Genomic DNA, 13,816 nt, shown 5'->3' with positions numbered 1-13,816 from the left:
TATCTTTGACTTTTATTTATTGCTTTGGATGTTTGCTTGCAATTGAAGCGTCTCTTCTGGACTTGGATTGGGATTAGCAATGTTTACGGCTTATACTTGTCTTTCTGTAGAGATGGCAATACCATCCGAATCCGCAGGTACCCATCCCGCCCCAATCTGCTTGGGGGTGGGTAATTGCGGGACGGATTTTTACCGGAACGGGTTCTCGTGCGGAGTCGGGTTGGATTTAGGTAATACTTGCCCCTACCCACCCGATATATATATAATAAATAGAATTAATAAAAAATATAGTAAGACAATTTTTTTTATAAAAAAAGTTAATAATCATATGAAACTATTCATAAAAAAACGAAATTGATGTGATAGGCACTACATAATACTTCATATCATTTGATTTCACACATTAACCATTATATATTACTTTTAAAAAAAATTCATATACAAATATTCAAAATATTAACAAAATTATTTATAAAAAAAAATTAGTATTATATTCATAAAAAATAAGTTTTATAAGACAAAAATATGCCATCTTTATATTTTTGAATTTTTGTTGATTTTTAAATAAAATTAACTAAAATTTTTAAATTACCTTTACTCATTATCTTTAACGTCAGACACCATCTTCATTTTTATTTTCCCATATCTCAAAGACTCAAACTATCACGGTCCTCCGTCACTATCATTTTAGCCACCTTTGACACTGTAACAATAACTACACTGCCACCGGTCCACCACCACCACTAAATCCATTTTATAACTAATCCATGGATTCAATATAACCCAATTAAAAAAAAATCGGGATTCATTCTGTTCTGAGCATGTCTTCATATGAAACTGGAATTGAATGGTGGGATGGATTTTTGAAACGTTAGTTCGAGCATGTCTTCATATGCGTGCAAAAAATTTCAGCTTCAGTGACCGAAAATGTTCCTAATTTGGACATTACTACGGTTATGTATCCATTATAATCCTCAGGGAGACCATCAGTGATTGTTTGAATGTGATCATCATTATCAAGCTGGTAGCCAATTGCAGAAAGAGTATCTACGGGTTTTCTAATTTTGGATAGGTAATCAGTAATGGTGCCAGTCTTCTTGACGCACTTATGCTGTGATTTGAGACTCTGAATGCGGGTCTTTGATGTGGTGGAGAAAAAATTATTGATAGTGGCCCAGGCATTATAGAATCTGTGACAATGGAGAATCTTGTTCTTGAAGGGGTTGGTCATTAAGGCCATCAGCCACGTAGTGAAAGATAGATCATCTTGCTTCCATGCTTTGAATGCTTCGATTTCTTGAAGAAGATCAGTAGTTGAGGCTTCAATTGGTGAACCTGTTTTAGAGGTTGAATCTGCTTTAGCTGCTGATGCAGGTTGAGGCTTTGGGACTAGTTCAAATTGAGTAGGAGCATTTGTCCAGTAAAGATGATTTTGCATAGAGAAATTCTGGATGGTAAGCCAGACACGATGCTTCCATGTGTTGAAATTTGAATCTTCCAACTTCTCAGCAATAGGAAGTAAAGGTAATTCACGATTATATCTAAAATCGGCAACTTCCTCTGCTACCAATGTTAGTATTCCAGTTATTGATTTGGGATTACTACACGAAGAAGGTAATTCACGCCATGAGATCATTCAGAAAGTCAAAGATGCGGGTGAGAAATGGGGTTTCTTTCAAGTGGTCAACCATGACATTCCACCTTGTATTTTGGATGAAATGCTTGATGGTGTGCGTAGATTTCATGAGCAAGATGCTGAGGTGAAGAGATAATTTTATTCACATCATATTACAAAGAGAGTGTTCTACAACACCAACTTCAATTTTTATAAAGCTTTAGAAGTTAATTGGAGGGACACCCTCTCTTGTCTATAGGCACCAGGCCCCTTGACCCTCACCAGCTCCCTTCCATTTGCAGGTATATGGAGAAAGACTAGAACTCTAGCCTGGTTGTTGATTTGGTAGAGACTCACATGTATTTTGTCATCGTATAAAAGTTGATAATTGAACACTGTTTGATGATTTGATTTGATATGTTTGCAGAGATGTAACAATTAAGTACTTAGATTATGTCAAGAAAGTGGCACTGACTCTGTTAGAATTGCTTTTGGAGTCATTAGGCCTAGAACGCACTTACCTTAAGTACATAGATTGAGCTAAAGGGATTTTCATGCTTGGACATTATTACCCTCCTTGCCCTGAGCCTGAACTCACTTGGGGGTTAAGTGCTCATACAGATGTAGGTTTTGTAACTGTTCTTCTACAAGAACCAGTGGATTGATGTCACTCCTATTTCTGGTGCTTTCATCATTAATCTTGGTGATATGATGCAGGTGATTATAATAAATTCATCAACGTTTTTGGTAGTGATTTATATTGTATATCCAATTGTGTATTACTACGTTACTATATACCTTTGTATATAATCTTCTACAAAATTAAACAAACATTTAAGTTCTTCAATTGACCTATTAATGTCTTAGCACTTATTACAGCTGATCACAAATGACAAGTTTATGAGCGCCAAGCATGGAGTTCTTGCTCGGAAAGCAGGTCTACGAGTTTTGGTTTCATGCTCTCTGAGACAATATGTTCAGAATGAATATCCAAGAATGTATGGACTAATAAAAGAGTTGGTGACAGAAGAGAGTCTTCCAATTTATAAGGAGATATAAATGCCGGACTTGATTAAACTGGCGTATACTACAAAGTTAGATGACGATGTCTCTCCACTAAAACACTTCGGGATATGAAGCATCAAGAATTAAAGATAATCCTTAATGAAAGTATATTAATTTCAAACTTCCTTGAGGAATTCTAAAGTGAGAGATTCAACATTTACTGTTATAGAAACTCTCGTGTTTTGTATCTAAATAAAATTCATCTGGTGTATGTTAAAGTAGATTACGTGAGTTATTTATGCAATATCAAATAAGGGGTTGTAGTGTTAAGTGTTGTACCATCATAAATCTCATCTACTGAGATATTAAACCTCTCAAATCATTAAAAAAGTTTAATTTTAATGCATTGATATAGTTTATTTTTGACATACTGACAGTATAAAATGTTTTATATAAGAGGAGGTCTTTACTCTTTAGTGGTTATATTGTTTTGGACTTTTGGTGGCTAAGGTGGCCAAGCTCAATAAACGAATTTGGGATTGACATATGTTACATTTAAAGAAAGTGGATGTAGGATTTGACCCTTCTAACAATGGTAACTCAAGTAATTGAAGGGAAGTAAAATATTTCAACTTTAAACTATAGTAATTAGAGAAGTTTTATTGTGGCATTAGTTTTGGTGATTAAAAATAGTAAAAGTTTGACCGATAAATAAAATATTAACACATAATAAAAAAATTAAATTTAAAATAAAAATAATTCTCTCTTGTAATTTCTTATATATGATTATTTTTATCAAAATTATTTTTTAATTGTATTTATAATTATTATGTTATTTATAAAAAATTAATTTTTTATAATTATTTTATTATTATTATTTTTAATAATTTCTAAAAACAACACCAAAACTATTTCTTTAATTATTTTTATTTTAAAAAAAATTTATAATTATTATTATTATTATTATTGCCAAATTGATTTTTTTATATATTTTTTGTAATTTTCAAAAACTAACACTAAAATGATATTCTCTCTCATAATTTTTTATGATTATTTTTAAACTAACACTAAAAGAGATATGATTATTTTTAAACTAACACTAAAAGAGAGAATATCATTTTGGTGTTAGTATTTTAAAATTACAAAAAAAAATAACTAAAAAATTATTTTAGTAAAAATAATAATAAAAAATTATTTTTTAAAATAAAAATAATAATAATAAAAATAATTAAAAAATAATTTTAGTATTATTTTTAGAAATTATTAAAAATAATAATAATAATAAAAATTGAAAAATAAAAATAATAATAAAATAATAATTATAAATATAATTAAAAAATTATTTCATTGTTATTTTTTATAATTATAAAAATTATTTTGATAAAAATAATCATAAGAAATTATAGAAGAGAGAAAAAATCATTTTAGTTTTAGATTTAATTTTCTTATCATGCCATGTGTTAGTATTTTATTTGTAAGTCAAACTTATGCTATTCTTAATCACCAAAACTAATGCCACCATAGAACTCCCCTTTATATAATCATATTATCATATTTATCTTTTTGAACTACTATTCATACCCTCAATAAAAATAGTAATTATTTTTTATGATTTAGATAAATAAATATGATTCAAGACGACAACAATAACAACATTATTATTATTATTATTATTATTATTATTATTATTATTATTATTATTGCTAACATATTGACACATGACAATATTACTATTAATAAAAATTTTAAAATACTTTTTTAATAACTACAAAACAAATGCATTAAAAATTTTAACTTTTTGTATTTACAATAAAAAAATTAATTTATAATCTTAACATGTATTTTTAAGATACAAGTTAGCTATACAATAATAATAATAATAATAATAATAATAATAATAATGTTGTTGTTGTTTTTATTTTTATGACCCTTGTAAATTAAGTCCACATATTTTGCTCGGCCATACTAAATTTTATTTTTATTATTTTATTTAGTAAATTGTATTTAATTTTAATTAATTAAGAGCTTATCAATTAAATAATATGTCCACCATTTATTATTCATTTAGCATGTTTATCATCTACCTACCACTCATTTAAAATTACATGTTTTTTTTATTATATTTTGTATGAATTTACATTATAATAATATCACTCCTATTTTGATAATCTCATTCCTTAAAAAAAAAATCTTAATCATTTTTGGATCAAGGTGTTAGCTGTCCATTATCTATTTTTTGGATAGTAGAAACTTAGATACAGTTTGCTAACTGAAAGTCGTTAGATAACAATTTAGTTTATTAAATTATTTAACGATTCTAAACTATTAAATTCACATGAAATTAACTGTATTTGAGTTTTCACTGTCTAGAAAATGGATAATGGACAGCTAATGCAAAAAAAGATAATTAGTTTTTGTGCAAATTACCCAAAAACAGAAGAAAAAAAAGAAAATATTAACTTAGAATTCACCTCATTCTTGTGTTGTAACGCAGACACATGGGTTTCAAACTGATTAGAGCACTCGCATAAAATGGTTGAAAGTAGAATGAGTTTGCTCCAAAACATTTCTTAAGCAAATACGTGGGTGATGCATTTGCGTGGAGTGTTGCTCCAAAGCATCCTTTATCGAGAATTTTGAATTTCGGTGTACACAAACGTATCGTTGCCAAGTTTATGATCAGACATCAATTTTTAAAATTGGCGGGTCCTCGGTGATTACACTGCAAATCGGAAAACCAAGATTTGCTTAGTTTTAGAAAGAAAAAGTGAAAAACAAAGAACCGTAGAAAGTGTTTTGAGTGTTGCTCCAAATAATATTTCTCGTTAAACTTGGAGGCAGGGCAATGTGCACAAATATATTTTCTTGCAGGTTCAGGAGGATCATGAGGAGCAGACATTGCATTTGCATTTGAAATTTGGGTGAATAAATAATTTCGAACCATTGACCTCTTCTTTAGATAATGCATGCATTTCCATGAGACTAACTCACACTTCAGATATTTTAACGATAATTATGATATATAATAATAATATATAAGGCTTTCATTTAATAAATTTTATTATTTATTTTTAACTTAATTATATTTTTAATTATGCATAAATAATAATATAAATATAAATTTTTATTAAACATTTACAAATTAATAAAATAAAAAAATCTTTACTCGTTACAATATATTCTTTTAATAAATACTTATAAATATATAATAATATATTTGATATAAATTAATTATTGAAATATAAAAATAATTATTATTATAATATAAAAATAAAATTAAAAATATTTTTTATGCAAATAATATTAAAATTTTATATACTTATTTAATTATGATCGGATTAATCGGTTCAACTTGTGACCCACCAATTAAACTAATAATCTAATGACTCAATAACTTGATCGCCGGTTCGATTACCGATTTGATTCTGATAACTATTAACTAATTAAAAAGAGAAATAAAATAATTTTTATACTGATGATTAAAATAATTGGTAAATGTACGTGAGATAAAAAAATCTCTAATTAAAAATTATTAACTAATTTTTTATATTTAAATATTTGTTTATATTCTAAATCATATCTTTATAAACATATTTTTTCATGGAGAACTATTCTCATATAAATTTAAATAATTATTTAAATATATAAAAATCTAATAAATAATTAAATATATATTAAAGTTAAGCTATATATATAATAAACACTGTTACCTTTAGTCACCAAAAAAAAAAAAAAAACACTGTTACCTTTAAAGTAAATATGGACATGATCTTGTTTCTGGAACTCGGGATTTATGTTTTTAACCACTAGATTAGAAAATAATGATGTTCTATGGTTATTAGTTAGTTTTCATTGCACACTACTATTCATGTCTTTGATAACCCTCTTTATTTTTGTATAATCTAATTTTTGCCATACCTCATTTCAAAGAGGCTCTATTTATTATATTTCATTCATATCAAAATTTCACAAATTTTAAATCTTCTTTTTAGTATCAGTGAGGTAAGAAATGTCGTTTCTAATCTATTTTTTTTATTTTTATATAAAAATATAAAAGGTTAAAAAATCATTATATAAATATATGATGATCACTGTATATATTAAGTGAAATTAGAAAATAAAAAATAATCTCTGGAAAAAAAAAGGGTAATCTGAAAGGAATGTAATGACCAATCTTTTCTTTAAAACGTTAAAAATAATCATTTAGCTATGTGCACATGCAATTGAACAACGATTGTGGACAGTAATACTTGCAAATGAACCATAGAGAAGACTTTTTTGTTTGCCTGGGTTGATTCCGAAAGGAATAGCAAACTGATGCATAACTAGGAAATTTTATTCATATTAGTTACCTTTTATAGGGTTTATTATCAAGGAATAGCAAACTCTTTCAATCCAAAAAGCACATTTGAATTCCACATTTAACATTATTTCAATTCACTTTTTTAGAGAACCAATTTTGGTTGCTCGAGTTACTTCAATTCACTTTTTTAGAGAATCAATTTGGATTGGTCGAGTTATTACTTTTCAGCTCATTTTTTCGGTTAAATAAGTATTGAAATTCGAATTCCGCCTTATGCGTACAGTTGGTCAGCAGCATATTCTTAAATGGAAAGTGTTTTTCAGAATATATTAAAATTGCGATGTCAAACATGATTGCATAGTAAACTAGTGATTTGACCGATTTAATTAATAGTTTGGACCGAAAATGCAAATAAATTGTCAAGAATCGAATGGTTCGCCACGAACCGGTCCAAACTGACTGGTTCGTTATAAATCTATGAACCGATCGGTCCTACGGTGCTCATTCCATCAAGACATGCTATCAAGCTGTTTTGTTCATTTACTACTTTATGTGCTAATTATTATATATATTATATACATGCACAATTGAATTATTTTATATTTATTTAATTTAATTTTAGTTTTATATTCACTTTTTTTAATTTATAATTCTTTAAGATTTATACGATTATTAAAATACGTATTAAATATTTCAATATTTACATTTACATCATTAAAATGTTAGTGAAGATATTTATTTTAAATTTTTTAGAGTATTGAGTCAAGTAGTAGATCTTGGAGAATTTCGACTTAGGACTAATTAGTAGGGACATATAAGCATCACCATTAAATTTCACATGATAAATTGATAAAGAGACATAATGTGTCCACTGTTTACTATCGTGGAGGACCAAATTGGTATTTTATTTTTTTCAAGGGCTAATTGATCTGAAGTCGAAAATTTCAAGGACCTAATTGTCACTTTACTCAAATTTTTACTGTTTTATTTTTTTATTTACGTTGTACCGGTTTTACCAGTTCAACCAGTAATTTATCAGTTGAACTAAGAAACTAATGAACTAATAACTTGATTGGTTTGATCATCGGTTCGATTCGGACAACTATGTATGCTTGCAAAAATAATCTTTTTGGTATTTATTATAAGTGTGAAGTAATTTTTTTGAGTCAATTTTTTATTATGAGTTCATAAAACTACTTCTAATTTCTAAAATATTTAAGAGAAGAGATTTTATGACAAAATTGATTTAATTTTAATAACATAATAAAATAAAAATGATTGGAATACAAATTTCTAAAAAATTTATCACATGAACTTTCCTATTTATTTCATATTTTTTTTGGGCATTCTAATTGAATGATTATATTATAGCTTCAAATTTTGATGGACAATTTAATATTAACACACCCAATGATAGATAGGTTAAAGAATAATAGCTATAAATTAAAATAAGTCTGTCTCAAAATTTTATCACTGGCAATTTTCAACCATAATAAATTAATAATATATATATTCCATTATGAAATGAACATCTCTTGGTACTGAGATACGTGGCCAGACTTAAAACCAATTAACTTGTTGTCTAATTTTTTTAATCAATTTTTAATGCATGTACAACCATTCTAATTTCTTAAATCAATTTTTAATGCATGTACAACAATAATCTGGCAAAGAGATTGCTAGTATGTTAATTTATTTAACTAAAACCCAATTATTAAAATTTCTTCATTATTTTATGTTTTAAAGAATCGCATTTTCAATTATCAGCAATATTTAAGATTTCTTGTTGATCGATCTCATTTAACTCTTTTATTATTAATTATTGATTAAATCTTCTCAAATTTGTAATAATGTACCTTACTACCTTGCACGAGTTTTGAAACTTACTGAGTAATCTTTTCTGTTTGTCCCATCTCTCTCAGATTCCTGTGTCGTCCGTTGACCAAATTGAGGTCACATTTGAGTCAATGATGGGATAAATTTCCTGTTTTGAATTTGCCATATGCTTCATTAATTATATATTAAACCGAAGCTACCAAAATTTTGATATATTTTAAAAGAGAGCTGCTACACATACAAGTCTTTTTGGCGTACAAGTTTATACAAGTTAACCCTAACTTAATAAAATTCACTTTTATAATGCAAGAAAGAAGAAGAAGAATTTTGAATTATGCAAAATTTATCAATACACATATACCAAAAATTTTTAAACAATACAATATAAATGACTTGTATAAACTTGTATGTGTAAATAACTTGTATGTGAAGAATAATTCTTTAAAATATTTGAATAAAATATGACCTTGCTTCTCAGCTTATGTATTTTCTCGATTAATAAGGACAAATGTGCCAACTAATTTATTAATTAAAATATTTTCTCATGTTTCGTGGGCTTTAAAAAGACCATCTAAATATATGATGAAGTGAAAGTAATTTGTTAATATCAACTGAAATAATATAATTGAAGGATTAGACTTTCCATCCCCATTAGTGATTAGACTAAAATACTCCACCAAATTAAATTACAAGTAGTTAAAGGATACGTATTTTAATTTTATCCATCTCTTAACTAAGTATTCTGAAATTCATTAATCATGTTTATTTAATGAGAATAATAATAAAAAAAAGCGAAACAAAAACCTAAAGAATTTATAATATGGACATATAATATTAGTCTTTTGGGTTCTCTTTTAATATATGTGTTTGTATGTGTATTGAATAATAATAAAATTATTTATTGATTAATACCAATACTAAATAGTATAATATTGGATATATGATAGGATTAGTATTTAGTATTAGACCTATAGTCTAATTAGAGAATTATATTATAAATAGGAGTATGATGTAATAATATGAGATATACATGATATAATAGGAATTCTAAATACAGACAGAAAATTCATCTGTAAATTCGTCAGTGAGATAAAACAGAATTTTTTTAGATTTTTTCATTGCAAAATGAATACTTTAGGTTTATTTTCTAAGTTTACTCCATCAAATACACTGTAAATTGAAAAAAAGAAAGCAAAAAATCACATAGATAAACATAATATTTATTACATGATACCTATAAAGTTGGGTGTTATTTTTCAACATCATTGGCCAATATTTCACTGTGTCAATAAAAAGATACCAAAAAAAAAAGATGATCATCCCAATATTACATAAATCTCTTTCATTAACTGATGTCACAAATTATACTAAACACTTAAAAATTGGATAATCTAAAATATTAATGGTGTTAGTCGAAAAATATTCTCGACCGGAACAAGCCGATTCGAAATGTTGGAGAGATGATAAGATGGGAGTAAAGGTCTAGCTAACGCAGGTGCAGGCATTTATATGGAAGTTACTTAACACGGACTCGACTTAGACATCTTGAGGAATCGAATAAGTATTCGATTGAAGAATCAAACAAGTGTTCGAATGAAGAATCGGATGGTTACACTAAGTAGAGAAGTTGAAGGCTTTCTCCAAGTGAGAAATTTATGGGTAACGTTTATCAACAAAAAAGCGGAAACAGTTACCTAGGAGTGTGCATACAAGACAGCACCATGCAATTAATGGTCGGTTATAGAAGTAGATTATAAATATTAGCAAGTTTTAGGAAATAAGGGTTGGAACTTCTTTTCAGAAATACACTCAAGCACACTCACATCCCAGTGAATTTCTGAGTCTGCATTTGAGTTCAATTTATGTAGGGTTCCTTCCATTGTCTTTATCTTTTATTTATGATTCTTGTAAGAATTTATCTTTCAAGTAAAATTTATCTTTCAAGCAAATTTATGTTTCAAGCAAACTTTACTTATCGTACTCAATTTACATTTCATTATCTTTTAATTTTCATATCCAAAGTCCTTTGATTCAATCGAAGGCATTTTTTTCGCTTTCTTTAAATTTTAACGCAACCCTTTTCAATTCCAATCGATTTCACTTTTCGAATTCTTTGTTTTTCACTTCTTTTATTCTTTTACAATTTTTAATTTGTTCTTTATTTTAATACTGGTCTAATTCGAGACACTTTGATGCACTTATAGAAAACTGGTACCTGCAAAAGAGGAGTAGGTTTCGCTCCCAAACTATTAGATATCGAACCACCATCGATTTGTTAAAAATCGACAAAACAAATTAGCACGCCAAGTGGGACAGTTGTAAATTGAAGTGTATCAAATGCAATTGAGAAGTGGAAAGATCATTCACATGACTGATGAATTGTCAAATGTGAATGGTGGTTCGTCCACCAATAACAGCATACCAGTAATTGTGCAGTCTGCGGATGTTACTTCACGTTCGGAAGGTGTAGTTGGAAGTGAAAGTATAGTAGTAAAAGTATAGTGTCGGACGTAATATTTGTCCACGTGGTAATTTACCACCAGTCCAGCCTCCATTAACCACTAGATGGCCTCCTTATGGTCTACCTCCTAGTTATACTCCACCAGTGAGTGGTTTTGTTCCTCTTTGTTCGTTTCGGGAGTGTAAATGGAGTGAATAATTCTCAAAACCCACAACAGCATTCCAAGTATTCTCGTGATTATAATGTGGGCTCTACATCGAATGCTTCTTACTCCATAGCAGTATTTCGACAACATGTAGAAAAAAATCATCATGATTTAGTCAACTTGTTGGCTCAACAAATGACCACAATTCTAAATCCTATGATGGCTGATCACGAATAGAAATTCGAATCGTAGATTTTTTATGGTTGGGAGGCCTCATATAAGGCTCTGCCAACATGATTTGAAGCTATATGTAAAAAAAAAAACCATCAGCAGCTGTGCATTTCAACATGAACATAAACCACAATAACAATAAAGTGCTAAATGAGTCAACTCGCAATAACCACAAAGTCCCACATAGTCCATGTCTTCACAAACGATAACAAAAAAAAGGTCCTAAATGAGTCAAACCATAATAACAACAAAGTCCAACATAGTCCATGTCTTAGAAAACGATAGAAAAAACAACAAAGTCCTAAACGAGTCAAACCACATTAACAACGTAGTCCAAAAAGAAAGTCCTAAATGAAACAAACCACAAAGACAACAAAGTTCAACAAAGTCCACATATGAAGATACTACTTGCTAAAATTGATGCCGGGGTAAATCGGTTACGGCTTTTTCACGGAGGATCAGTCCGTAAGTCATTGCCCTTATCGCGAACACATGCAGCACCTATACAATGATATACAACAATAATGACATCTATATAGACTTCCCTAAATGTGAATTAAAGATAAATCCTACCCACAATACACTACAACAAATATGGGCTTTAACAACGCTTTAAAATTGTTCTCTTAGATAATTATAGACAACGATTTTTTATGGTGTTACTGTTGAATTCAACTTTTCGTTATTTTATAGCAACAAACTAAAAATGTTCTCTTTGACTAGTTTAAAGAACGTTTTATAACTGTTACCCTGGTTTAGTTTTAAGCAACAATTTTTTATTGTTGTCTAAATAATTGCACAAAAGAAACTGCATAAAAACCATGGCTAAAATGCTACACTTTAAAACCGTTCTAATAGATGGTTTTAGACAATAATTTTTACGGTGTTGCTGTTCAAGTTCAATTTTTCATTACGTTATAGCAACAAAATAAAATCGTTCTCTTTGATTATTTTAAAGAACAGTTTTATAACCATTACAACAATTTTTTATCAAACAACAATTTTCTAATATCATTTAAATAATTACACAAATTAAAAGATACATATAAAAATAATTATAAATAATCATACAATTTTAAACAATTTTCTCTATAAATACTAAATTTATAGAACACTAAAAAATTATTGTTATAAACATATAATAAATATTATTTATAAAAAAATAAATTTATAACAAATATTATATATTTTTTATTTCATTCTCACTCTAAAATTTAACATAATATTTTTTTAACATTTTAAAAAAATTTCAATAACCTCCCTTCAAAACAAAATACAGAATTGATCTTTTAATATTTATTAAATTATTATTAATTTTAAATAAGAGTAATTACTTAAGCCTAATTTATAAATTGAGAAATAAATATTTTTATGTATTCCTAAAATAATTTTATAATATTTTGTAATAAAAGATGAAGTTGTTACAAAAATTTAAAATTTTTATAACAAAAAATTAATTTATCACAAAATTCAATATTATTTATTTCAAGTTATTTGTTTATCACAAAATACAAGTATTTTTTGTAACTAAAAAAATTATTTTAAAATGTTCAAATTTTTAAGGATAAAAAAATTTGTTTATATGGTTTTTTTTTTGTTGGATAATTTTATTTTATTTCAAAAATTTAATTTTTTAAATATTTTTTATATTCATTAATTATTTTTATAAAACGTTAAAACTTAATTAATTAATTTTTAAAAAGTATAGATATTATTTTATATTTTTTAAAAAAATTAATATATAATTCTTATTAATTATCAAATTTTAAATGTTAACTAAAAATTAATTTTGAAACTTACAAAAATTTAATTACATTGTTAAACATAAATAAAAATTGTTAAATGTAAAAAAAGGGTATAAGTAAAAAACCTAAGCCTCACTTTCACTTCTTTTTCACTCTCTGCGCCTCCACTCCTTTTTCACCCTCTCTAGGTCTCCATATAACACTCCGATTTTTTATTGAATTATTCTCAGAAATTCTATGATGAGAAATTCGTTAAATATATAAACCATCCCATCATAAAATAATACGGCAGATTTAGACTTGATAAGTGAAAAAATTTAATACACCATAAAAAATAAGAACGTGTCCTAAGTTAAAACCGTATCAAACCACTCTTTTCCCTTCTCACGGTTCAACCGAACCATACTCCCTTTTAACTAAACCAAACAAAAGGAAACCCTGATTAAAACTCATTCTCTCTTCTTCTCTCACAACC

The 13,816-nt window shown here is 27.3% G+C and overlaps 1 pseudogene; it reads left to right on the top strand.

The window, feature by feature from the left end:
* Window positions 1–1,451: 1,451 nt before the first annotated feature.
* LOC148566377 (deacetoxyvindoline 4-hydroxylase pseudogene) lies at window positions 1,452–2,674 on the top strand (annotated as a pseudogene).
* Window positions 2,675–13,816: the final 11,142 nt, after the last annotated feature.

Source organism: Arachis ipaensis, chromosome B5, assembly GCF_059453495.1.
Source record: "Arachis ipaensis isolate K30076 ecotype BB chromosome B5, ASM5945349v1, whole genome shotgun sequence".
Lineage (NCBI taxonomy): Eukaryota > Viridiplantae > Streptophyta > Magnoliopsida > Fabales > Fabaceae > Arachis > Arachis ipaensis.
This window is presented reverse-complemented; position numbering and strand designations above follow the sequence as displayed.